The sequence below is a fragment of the Triticum aestivum genome, chromosome 1B (genome assembly GCF_018294505.1).
Source record: "Triticum aestivum cultivar Chinese Spring chromosome 1B, IWGSC CS RefSeq v2.1, whole genome shotgun sequence".
Taxonomy (NCBI): Eukaryota; Viridiplantae; Streptophyta; class Magnoliopsida; order Poales; family Poaceae; genus Triticum; species Triticum aestivum.
This window is the reverse complement of record NC_057795.1, coordinates 675,444,582-675,457,039: the sequence shown is the minus strand read 5'-3', so window position 1 is coordinate 675,457,039 and position 12,458 is coordinate 675,444,582. Positions and strand designations below refer to the sequence as shown.

General features: G+C 42.8%; 1 long non-coding RNA gene across 2 annotated transcripts; it reads right to left on the bottom strand.

Annotated features, from left to right (window-relative positions):
• Positions 1 to 5,533: 5,533 nt before the first annotated feature.
• On the bottom strand, positions 5,534 to 10,780 carry LOC123147871 (uncharacterized). Of its 2 annotated transcripts, XR_006473507.1 has the most exons (4): positions 9,345 to 10,780; positions 8,155 to 8,966; positions 6,645 to 6,745; positions 5,534 to 6,432 (listed from the first exon to the last, which is right to left on the bottom strand). It is a non-coding gene; the product is annotated as an uncharacterized lncRNA (long non-coding RNA). The 2 variants fall into 2 exon arrangements; XR_006473506.1 differs by having other exon boundaries at positions 6,645 to 8,966.
• Between the last annotated feature and the right edge of the window lie 1,678 nt (positions 10,781 to 12,458).

The window sequence follows — 12,458 nt, the reverse complement described above, 5'->3', positions numbered from 1 at the left end:
AGGGTTTAAGTTCCTGTCACTCTAGCAACCCATTATCTACTTATTACTCCACAATGTCTTCCTTTACGCCCAAATATGGTGAATTGTCATGTACTCGACGTTTACACGACACCAATAAAGGAAGCAACAACATACATATCATCAAAATATCAAACAAATGTCAACTTCACATCATTACTTACAACAAGACTTCTCTCATGTCCTCAAGAACAAAAGTAACTACTCACAAATCATATTCATGTTCAAGATCAGAGGGGTACTGAATATCATTAAGGATCTGAACATATAATCTTCCACCAAATAAACCAACTAGCATCAACTACATGATGTAATCAACACTACTAGCAACCCACGGGTACCAATCTGAGATTTTGAGACAAAGATTGAATACAACAGATGAACTAGAATTTGAGATGAGATGGTGCTAGTGAAGATGTTGATGAATATTGGTCCTCTCATGATGAGAGGATCGTTGGTGATGTCGATGGCTTCAATTTCCCCTCCCAGAGGGAAGTGTCCCCGATGGAATCGCTCTGCAAGAGAGCAAAAGTGCTCCTGCCCAAGTTCCGCCTCGAGATGGATGCACTTCATCCCAAAAGTCCTCATCTTATTCATTTTTCTAGGTCAAAACCCCTAATATAGCAGAAGATGGGCACCGGAGGCCTGTTGTGGGACCCATAGGGCATCGCGGCGTGCCTGGGAGGTGGTCACGTCCTGTTGCCTTGTGGGCAGGTGGTGGCCCCCTCTAGTATTTCTTTGCTCCAACATTTTTTATATATTCAATAAAAAATCTCTGTGAAGTTTCAGGTCATTTGGAGCTCTTTAAAATAGGTATCTTTATTGTAGATTTTCTAGGTCCAGAATTCCAGTTGTCTGTAATCTCCCTCTCCATGTAAATCTTGCAAATTAAGAGATAAAATGCATTAGAATTGCCTTATAAATAACAGTAGGGAATCATGATGCAAAATGGACATATCAGTTTAGCGCATCTGATATGGCGACAACTAACACCTTATGTTCTGTGATTCTTCGGGGTTGTTTGTATGTTCTACTGCGAAACTTTAATTTCTCTCCCACAGGAATGAGTGGCTATTCTCATCGAGGGCCCTTAGTGACGGGTGATTCTTTGAGAGACTTGTTGTTCATGCTCACCAGAGTCTCGATTTCATCTTCTGTTTGCCTCGTTTAGTTTGGTAATTGTGTTTCCCTCTTCTAGATTTCTTGTCCGGATCGTCCTATGATGAAAGGTCCCATTGAATGGCTTCATGTAAGCCTATCTCTGCACACGCAGAGCTTCTTTACATATCTATAATTTTGCACAAATTGAACTGTCCAAAGAGTTGTATTAAGCAATAAGGAATATGACAATGGACAGTGATACCTGGCAAATGTTATGTTTCTTACAATAGCGTTCGAGTTCTATCCCATTTTCCTTTTTTTATTTCCACATGGCTCGGTTTTATGTCTCCTCTTTTTCCAGTTGTGGTTATTCTTGATAGGGGAGAAAAAGGAATGAAGTGCTTAAAGGGGGATTTGTACCTAGGACAATTGAGTAGTTATTAAGCCTGAGAACCAACTCAATCATCTTTATTTGTTGTCATTGTACTTAAAAAGGGTTATTTAAACCCTTCTTTCTTTCTACCATATTAGCCAAAAATAATAATTTTAGGCTTGGTAACTTTGGCATAAGCAACGTGATAACTTTGACATTACCATCCTGGTAACTTCAACATTAGCACCCTGGTAATAAATAACATGATAAAGGTTGATAACTATATTGTTAGAAGGCTGATAACTAGAACGTGAGAAGCATGGTAATTTTAGCATGATAAGGTTGATAACTTCAACATTAACACCTTGATAACACATATTATGGTAAGGTTGATACTATATCCTTAGAAGGCTGATAACTAGAGCGTCAGAAGCATGGCAAGTATAGCATTGGAAGCATGATAACTTTATAGATACATTATTGGGATATACTTCAACAACTCTCCCCTTCCCCCGGGTTTAAAATTACCATGTTGTCTGGACGTGAGTTATAAGTTTTTCAGCAACCCCCCCTCCCCCCAAAGTTACCATGGTGTCTGTACATAAGTTATCATGCGTGCGGTACATATATTACTATCATGTTTATGCAGAAGTTACCAGGGTATATTTCAACAACAACAAAATTCCCCCAGTCAAAGTTAACCTACTGTTTTATATGTAAGTTATCAGGTACGTGGTGCATATATTATATATTATAATGTTATTTATACATAAGTTGTCGAGAGTTATGTTTAAACTATTTTTTTCTCGGGTCAAAATTATCATGGTGTTTATATTAATTTACTTGGTTTTGGTAGGTAAGTTATTATGCAATTTACACCGAACTTAGAGCATCTCCAAGGGACTCGCCAAAAGACGCGCGCGCGGTAAACTGACATTTTAGCACGTGCGGCAAGTTTTCGCGCACTCCAGCGGAGGCAGAAAACTAGCGCTCGCGGGAAGCGATTGCGCACGCGTGGGAGATAGCGGCAGCTCGCGCGGTATATTTGGCGTCGCTTCACGCGCGCCTATAAAATGCGGTGCTCGCCACGTGCTCCACCACACTGCCACGCGCCCATCCCCTCGCCACCTCGCCACTTCCACCGCTTTCTCGCCGCTTCCAGCGCCCCGCCACCACCACGCCACCATGCCGCCGCTCCGCCGGGGATCTTCGGGCTACCGCGGCATCCGCGAGCGCCCCAACGGCTGGTACTCCGTCGAGATCCGGTCCGGTGACGTCCGGCTCGGCCTCGGCACGTTCTGGAGCGCGCACGAGGCGGCCCACGCGTACGACACGGCATCATGGCGCCTAGAGAGGTCTCGGTCACAGATGAACTTCCGGGACGTCTACACGCACAAACAGGCGCAGGCCGTCACCCCTTCGCATCGTCTGATCACGGACCAGGACCGTGCGAACTATCTTCGGCTGCAGCGCCGCCTCCTCGTCACCGAGGAGGACGAGCGAGCCATGGCGGAGTGGCGCCGGCGTCACCCGAAGGACGTCGCCGACGATCACGCCTACTGGGCGGAGAGGACCGCAAGGCGCCGCGCGGAGCGGGCGGACCAGCGCCGGCGGAAGGCATTGGCGATATCGCAGTGCGATATCGTTGAAGCAGGTGGGAGGTCGATCTTCACGTCAGACGATGAACGTTGGGAGGACATATGGATCGATACCTCGAACAACACCACCGAGGATGAGGAGGATGATGAGGACTCGGAGTAGTTCTAGCTGCACCGTAGTTTCTCTAGTTGCACCGTAGTTTAATTTTATATAGTTGCACCATAGTTCGGTTTTATCTATCTACTAGATGACCCGTTGCGCCAATGGCGCAAAGGACGTGAGCAAATCAAGTATTGAAAGAGTGAACATTAAAATATTTAGACACAGATTGAAAAATATGGAAATGAGTAGCAAGGAAATGATACATAGTGTTCTAAGAACCTTACAAACGATTATTTACAATGTTATTAGCAAGGAAAGTAGATACCCAAAGATACATCATATAAGCGTTATGAAGTGAAGGGACATTAGATGGACCCATTGCCGCGCGTTTCATTGGTGTTGAGAATGATTTTCTTGTCCAGGCAACTCTTCATAATAGTTGCGATCAACGGCGGAGCTTCGTGGCGGCGAACCTGGGCAGTCGCCCCCCCCCCCCCCCCCCCCCCCAGCGAAAGTGAAACTTTTTTAGTACCCCGTCATGTGGCAGGCACACTCGAGCGACCAACTCTGATCGCTCTCGTTTCCTATATTGTTTCCGCTTGTTCTCTTGAGTGGACTGAGCCTTGCTGCGTAGAGGTGGGCCATTGACCAGTGACCGTGCATGTGCTGGGGTGGCGAGCAGTTGGCTCTGGGCGGCCAGCCAGAGGCGGAGAGGCCAGAGCTGAGCTCTTGTCTCATAGCTGGCGCGCTCGAGCATCAAGCAAGCAGGCGACGTCGGCGCCGAACGGAGTGAGCTAGTGAGCAGCAAGTCAGCAAGAGTAGTCTGCCCTCCCTCTCCCCGCAGGAAATTTCTTGCTGGTCTAGATTCTTGCATCTTAGTAATTTGTTGGCGAAGTTTTGATTAGCTCATAGCTAGATTTTGTACTATTTTTTTGTTGTTGTTAACGGAACGGGCAGTGATGTTTAAAGGAAAACCATTGATCCATTTTATAAAAGAAAGAGAGTCGAATGTGAAGCCTTTTTGAGGGAACATTAACTGAATCAGAGTGTGAAGCTAATGAACCAACATTTTGAGAGTTGAATGTGAAGCTAATGAACAAACAGTAACTCAATCAGAACCCCCCTGTTCAGCCTCCTCTATTGTTGCAGATGTTCTTATGCAAATTTAGAGCATTAAGAAACGAAGAGCTGATCTATAGTGTGATTAATTCGATACTTCTTTGTTTAAAACTATTTTGGTACAATTTCATTTTTGATGGACTAGCTTTTATAAATAATCAAAGTTAGAAATGTATCTCACAAGTTAACATGGACAAGATTAATAGTATAATTATTTAAGTTTCTCAACTGCAATAACGAACTTGTGCAATTTCCTATTCCGGAGAAAAAACCATCTTCGCCCCTCCTGAAATTTCTTTCAAGCTCCGCCACTGGTTGCGATTGTTGGCTCACATTGCCCAGAGCAGAAATTCCTTCAATATGTAGTCCTTATTGAAATCTCTAAAAAGACTTATATTTAGAAACGAAGGGAGTATATAGCGAGAGAACATGATCATAAATTCAAACTTAATGTACTATGTAGCACCAACTAAATTTATGGCAACTCCAAAAACATAGAAAGCATAGAAAATAAACACCTATGCGGTAGAAATATGTTACATGAGGTTTGAGGGATGGAATTAGGAGGGTTTGCATGTGAGTGAATCAGTACATGTTTCTTTTAACAATAGTCTTAGTTTCTAAACCTAATATTGACCTGCAAATCAGAACATGTAATAGTCGAGGTCCATCAAGTTTATTCAAATTACTTCTTAATTTGGAGGAGGTAATAACATGCAACACCTACAATAGACATTGTATCTCGGACTATGAAAGTAGGATTCGAGCATGCAGGACAATAGGAGCCCCCACTTACTTTTCTACCTCTTTTCGCTGTAAATCGACCAATCTCATATTAGCATATTATGAGCAGATTAGTCTAGTTGAGTAGCTTTTGTCTCTTTTTCGAGGAATCTATATCATTTGCCTTACAAATGAAAAACTACACCTGACCTCAAAGCAAACAAAAAGTAAAGAGACAAAAATTTGTCAGGATTAGATATCAATATACAAAAGAACTTGTCCGACAACCTGCAGAAAACTACAATATCTGAAACCCAAATATAACATTGCAGCAGTAGACAACTAAAACAAAGAATATGATATGTGCATAATTCAACAAAGAATCATTGTTAAAAAAATCTTAAACGAAAGCAAATCGCCTTCCTGGATTATTTGTATTGGGGAAGGCAGAACTGAAGTTGCTAGTGTAAATAACAAATAAATTGTGCTAATTGTATAGAGAACAAAACTAAAACTAATAAAGAAGTATAGGTAATGAAAAATTATTTCAAAGTATTAAGTCACACGGGGGATCAAATTTAAAAGCACATTTTGTTCCCAGATATTGGATGAAGTAAATAAAAAGCAGAAAATGTTGGATATTCCAAACTCCTATACATGCGTGTTGATGTAGTTTGCCGAGTCCAAGTTGTAGCCAGTGTTAGGCTTGCCCTTGTCCGTCATGTCCTCTCCGCCATGCCCATGCACATCTTCTCAGGGGTAGCTTTGAACACCACCACTTGAGAGCCAACCGGGTGATCCGCGACTTCCTCTGGCACGGCGGAAAGATGTGGCAGCCGGATCTGCCCCGTGAACAGACATAAGGTGTGTATGCCTCTGCACCTGTTTGTGTTTGGGCTGAGCACCCCGGCTTCTTCTGCTCATTGTAGATCCATCCTCGCCCTCCGGTGTACGAGCTATGTATCTACCACCTTGTAAGTTGTAACTCTTGTTCTCCTACCTATCAATAAAATGATACACCGCTTGCGTATTCGCGAAAAATAAGGACAGAGGCCACCCAAGTGAGAACAATGACCAACACGAGGAAATCAATTTAAGTAGTTCCAAAGGCAGAAAATAGTAGAGATGGAAAAACAATTTTGCAAGCAGTCCATGGCCTCTGCCACATCGATCAAGAAGCGAGAAAAACACTACATTGAACTATAGTTTTTGTTAGACCTCATGTCCAGAACAGTGTGACAGTTTATTGAAGTTCAAAATTCTCATTGACCATAGTGTGAAATGAGCATCTATGAATAAAGAGCGTGCAGTAAGAAATGTGTGCACTGTACCGCCATTATTTCTTGACTGACTCTACCAACCTCACATACTTTCTCCTGCTAGCGATGTCGGTGTTCCTACAAAGGGAAGCAAAACATTCAACTATCACCACTCCACTTCCAGTATATATATATGGTACCAACAGCTTGGCATAGAACCTAATGTTTTTCTGTGAGTTCATGTATCGGCCATTACAGGGTGGAGGCAGAAGGAGAATAATTAAATAACAAGACCGTACATGAAAATAAGCTCCAACATGCAACTCATGAAAGTAGAAAAGAGATCTTACTTCTCAAATGTGCTTCATAGCCATCCAAACACACCCTTTTTGTAAACTTATACATTGTTTATCCCAAACCGTTTGGAACCCACACAGCAGCAGCACGATTTCTGCAGAAATTATCAAAGCAAACAGTCTTAGCATGTCTGCGTCTCACACTCGAGATTTATATATTCATATTCATTACTGCTAGCAAACAAATAAACTATCGTACCTAATAAAGCAAGGATCAGGAATGGTCTATTAAACCAAGAACTGAACAGGTCATGCATTTAAAACCACTCCCAGAGAGCACAAGCAGCAGAGGTCAGATATATTTGGAGCCCAAAGAACTCAACCTTAGCATGCTAGCATCAGAAACTAATGTAGAGAAGAACAACAACTGCCAATAACTTTTCTGCAAATCTAGTGGATCATCAATTGGACAGATATAATGAGAAGACATTTGTGACAAAGAGAAAGAAAGCTTTCAACGAACAGCGCCACAGGGAGGTGCCTCGCTACTGGTTGTACCGAGCTTTTGACAGACAGGACAAGGAGGCATGGCTCTACTGGTAGGACATAAGCAATGGGAGGTCCGTCGGCAAGAAGCACACAGCACACCGAAACAGAAATACTAACTGGAGAAATCTTGATGATGAAAAAAAATAAACTGCTGCAACAAAAGAAGCTTATAATCAATCGAGTTGTGGACTTGTTTAAATGAAGAAGGATCACCAAAGGAAATAGCAGATCAAGGAAGAAAACCAAAAAACACATTAGAAAGTAAACATGGGGCAAAATGAATAAAGTAAAACCAAGACAGAGGCCACCCAAGGCAGAACATCAAAGGTGCGAGAAAGGAACATCAAAGAAACACTAAAGAGAGAAAACAGCAAAGAGGAAAAAAGACCATGCAAATATAAAAAGAAGCATGCCCAAGGCCTCCAAAGAACTGATCAAGAACCGGAAAAACCAGTACACCGATCAACCTCGCCCAGCAATGCATTTTTCAGATTTAGAACATACCTAGGAACTTTTTTTTGAGAATACGAACATACTTAGGAACTACCCCGTTGGGTACTATTGGTGAAGTATCTTGATTCTTTCTATAACCTAGTACGGTAAAAGGAAAGGCACAGACACAGATTACACCCACAACACCGAAATTATATCAACCATGACCCATAGAATAAAGGTAAAACCTTGTAAACTCTGAATAAAAACTACACCCATTGGGCTTATAATCAAGTAAGGTAACATATATCTTTTCTTAGATAATACCTCAAACAGAACATTATATGTACATCTCACACTACAGGGAAAAAACCATACTATACACGAACTACATATGACCAGATTAGAAAGTCCACCATGCTGCAAAAACATTTAGCACCCATTTAAATATTGATTTGGGTTCATACCTACACAAAGCACAGTAATTATTGTGAAGCTAGAAAAAAATGCTCCTACCATAAAAAATATACGCCGACAACAGCATCATCCAATTAGAGCTCGAAAACATGAACAAAGAAGGCACCTATAGTTGTTCATGGAGCTGTGTCTGAACCTCTATTTGCATATGTATAGCTTCTGCCAAGTTCCTAAGAAAAGGCATTTGTTTCCAACTTGAGCACAATAGTTTAAACGCAGCCAACCTTCACTGAATATGTCTGTTCCCATCTCCCTGAATTTGTCTGTTCCCATCTCACTCTCAGAAGATATGTCCAAATACCAAACAACAGTAATAGTAACTGCGTTTCCATCTTCCAAGTAGCCAAGATAAGACTACTCCAAACTGACCTTTTTGCCAATGGAATTCTCGAAGCTATTTGTGATGTGGTCTTTAGTTCTTTGTAACTGAACTGACAGTTATCGAATTGCATAGAGACAGCATCTCCATTCTCTTCTTTTGAGTTATTTCCATTCAGCGGTCTGACAGAAGGATCTGCATAGGTACTACAGTATTAGCAACCAAGAACACGATACACTATATTTTTCCTGAACAATAATTATTCAAGTACTTGGTTTCCAGTCAATAGAAGTCACCATTTTCAGTTCTTCTCCTGCAAAAGCACAGTGTAATAATTACCACCACAACCACCAGTACATAAACTACAAAGGAAGCCCCATCCAAAGCTAATATAGATGAGCTCCGGATGGTGGCGTCGAGGGCGTCAGGTTTGGCTTTAGGCGTGAGCATCTTCACCTCGTGCACGATCAGCCTATGCTTATAATAATCCAAAGATTGGGGTCGTAGCAGCCACGGCCGAGCTTGTGCCGCTGCAACAACTAAATCTACTTTATCGATTGAATGCACTTCATCGATTGGAAAGTGGAAAAATAATCAGCCTGCATTGGACATGCAAAAATTCTCTTCATATATCTCAACTTGTGGCACCATAAGAAGAAATGTCATAAGTAAACTGAAGGGTGAGTTCGTATGTTGATGAGTCCGTAATGAGACAATTCGGCTCAAATGGCAAATAGCCAAATACGGATCAAGAAAATTGAGCATGCAAAGTTTTATAGCTCAATAGCATATAAAATGCCCCCATACTCTAGCATGCTCGAAAGCAAATTAAACTTTTCAACATAAACAGGCAGGATAACAATGCAATGGTTGTGATCAAAATGCAGGAACAAATGTGTGTGTGTGTGTGTGTGTGTGTGTGTGTGTGTGTGTGTGTGTGTGTGTGTGTGAGAGAGAGAGAGAGAGAGAGAATTCACCTTATTCTTCACCAAACTCTTCCCGAAGACTATTGCTCTTCTCTTCTTTCTCAAATCTGCACACATATCTAGAAAAACCTAAACATTATTGCTCTTCTCTTCTTTCTCAAATCTGCACACATGTGTATAGAAAAACCACAAATTGAGAAATCAAAATAAGACTATCAAGACCAGAAGAATCGAGGAGTAAAAACTGAGGGAGGAAGACTTCCATTTGTTTTCCGTCTTTTCTATAATCATGTATGATACCACAGGCATATTCCTTGTCAAACTAACAAGAAAATTCACTGAAATCTAGAAAGGGATAATTTCTTCACTCCCATAATCATGGGATCTAAAAGTTAAAACCATGTGAAATTAGTATAAGCCTGCTATAACACTAATCGGCATAAGGGTTGCCACTGTCCAACCTGAGTAAAAAAATCAGTTGCTTTCAAGACCATCATCCCAGTGCCAATAGTCCTCAGGTAAAAAATGCTTGTATCCAGTATTCAATTTACCTACTTGATGCAAATGTAAAAGCTCTATAATACCTCATAATGCAAGAAGATTTTCAGTATGATTGTTATAGAACTGAATTGAGTAGTTCACTCAGCCCTTCAGGTGCAACATTTTTATCTCTCTAAGCTTCAGTTTGGAAGGATCGGTACAAACAAAAACTGATACCCATGCAGCTACAAAGGCAATATTGTAATTCTCATTTGACACACATTGTAACCGAACCTTGCTGCATATTTCAGATTGAGTTCAGAGAACTACAAGATTTGTGTTGGCATGGACTCTCTCAAGATGCACAGTCAGAACAATTTTGTCAAAACTATGTGTCCTCCTCAATCTGCAGGCCATGACCATGCTCACGACCTGTGCCGTCCTCCTCAATCTGGGGCTGCTTCTCTCCCCGCAATAAGGCATCTTCCTCACTCACCGTCGAGGTGGTCATGGCCATCACCATCTCTCCACCAACGAAAATAGAATGAGAAAGAGAGAGTTAGCAGTCGCCCCGATCTGAAGGAAAACAAGAGAGAGAGAAAGGATGGACGAACGGCGGCATGGGAGCAGGACGGAGCCGGCCATCTATGCGGTTCGTGCTCCTCCTGCAGAGGACGACGGCGACAGTGCCGTGGACTATCACTGTGGCTTGAGCTCCTCTAGGTCGTCGCTGCACGTATGGAGATGGAGTACGGGAAGAAGGCAGAGCTGCTCCGCCCCGCCCCGATCTGAGAGAGCCAGGGTGGACAGACAGCGGTGCGAGGAGCTGCGCCGGCCGCCACGCACGGAGAAGAGGAGGGGAATCGGAGGAGGCGGCGCAGAGGAACGGGATGAGAGAGAGACAGAGAAGGTGGAGGCAGATACTTTTAGGCCTCGCCCCATCTCTCGCACGTACGCTCACGCCTTAGCCACGCTATAAAGTAGCTGATTCATTGGACGCGTAGCTAAAGAGGTCCGCCCTGCAGCGGCTTTCGAAGAGGACGTGAATGTATAAAAGAACGGGCGGTTGACCATGCGCCAGCAGCCAAAACGGAGGTATGGTTTATAGGTTCAATGCTATGAACTTGTTTATCTATCTATGCTATGAACTATGTAAAATATCTTTGTATCGTTTTTTATATCTATGTGAAATTTATTTTGTGTCCAAAATGCAACAAATATGGACATGCGCGGGCTGCTCGCGCGCGCTGCATTTTAGCATGCTGCTGAAGCTGCGCGCGCGCTGTATTTTAGCACGGCTGCTGGAGCCAGCGCTGTGCGCCGCGCCAAACCTGACGATGGGCGCGCCGCAAACTACTTTTTAGCGCGCCGCGCGTTGCGCGGCTGTTGGAGATGCTCTTATCGGAGTATGTTTCAAACAACATTTTTTGGGGTCAAAGTTACCGTGATGTTTGTATGTAATTTATCATGTATGTGGTGCATATATTACCATACTATCTACACATAACTTACCGGGGTATTTTTTTAACAACTTTTTTTCCTTTGGTGAAAATGTTATCATGGTATTTATACGTATGTTATGATGTCTGTGGTGCATAAATTACCATATTGTTTACGGAGAAGTTATGGCGGGGTTGGACTTAAGTTATCAGTTAAGAGGAATGGAAACAAGGGATGAAGGTTCGGGCTTTAATTTATTTGTACAATTCAAAAGGACCAATTCAAAAATCTTAGTTTATGTGCATGCAAGTAAAAAATTTAGTTGGAACCATACACATCCAATTGTTAGCTGAGTTGGTTAGTCTTGTATGGACTGATTGGTGGGGGCAAGAGTTCAATTCCTATTTCATGTCCACAGTTTTTTGACTTAAAAACAAAATAACATGTTTTAAATGGCAGTGCACGTAATTTAGCGGGAGATTGCACGATCTGAAATCGACTGGCATCCGGATCGTTCGGATCTGAAGCAAAAACTAAGTGGTTCTCTATGATAATTTGTGTGATATATTGTTTCTCTCTCAATGTGGCATCTGATTTTATTTTTTTTGCGGTGTATTCCATTTATATCTTTTTTTTGCGGAAAAAACTTCCAATCTATTCATCTTCAATCATGGTAGTACAACGAATACTAGAAATAATAAAAATTACATCCAGATCCATAGACCACCTAGCGACGACTACAAGCACTGAAACGAGCCGAAGGCGCGCCGCTGCCATCGCCCTTCCCTCATCGGAGCCGGGCAAACCTTGTTGTAGTAGACAGTCGGGAAGTCGTCGTGCTAAGGCCTCATAGAACCAACGCACCAGAACAGCAACCGCCGCAGATGATGAGTGCAGATTAAAAGGATCCAACCTGAAGACACACGAACGAAGACGAACGACGAACAGATCCGAGCAAATCCACCAAGGACAGATCAGCCGGAGACACAACTCCACACGCCCACCGATGATGCTGGACGCATCACCGGAACGGGGGCTAGGCGGGGAGACCTTTATTCCATCTTCAGGGAGCCGCCGTCGTCTCGCCTTCCTGAGCAGGACACAAACCCTAACAAAGATCGAAAAAAGATCTAAAAACGGAGCCCTCCCACCGGCAAGGGGCGAGATCCACTCCGCCTCCATGGCCCTAAGGCCACCGGAGACGGGAGGCAGAGTACCCTAGCTTTTGCGGTGTATTCCATTTAT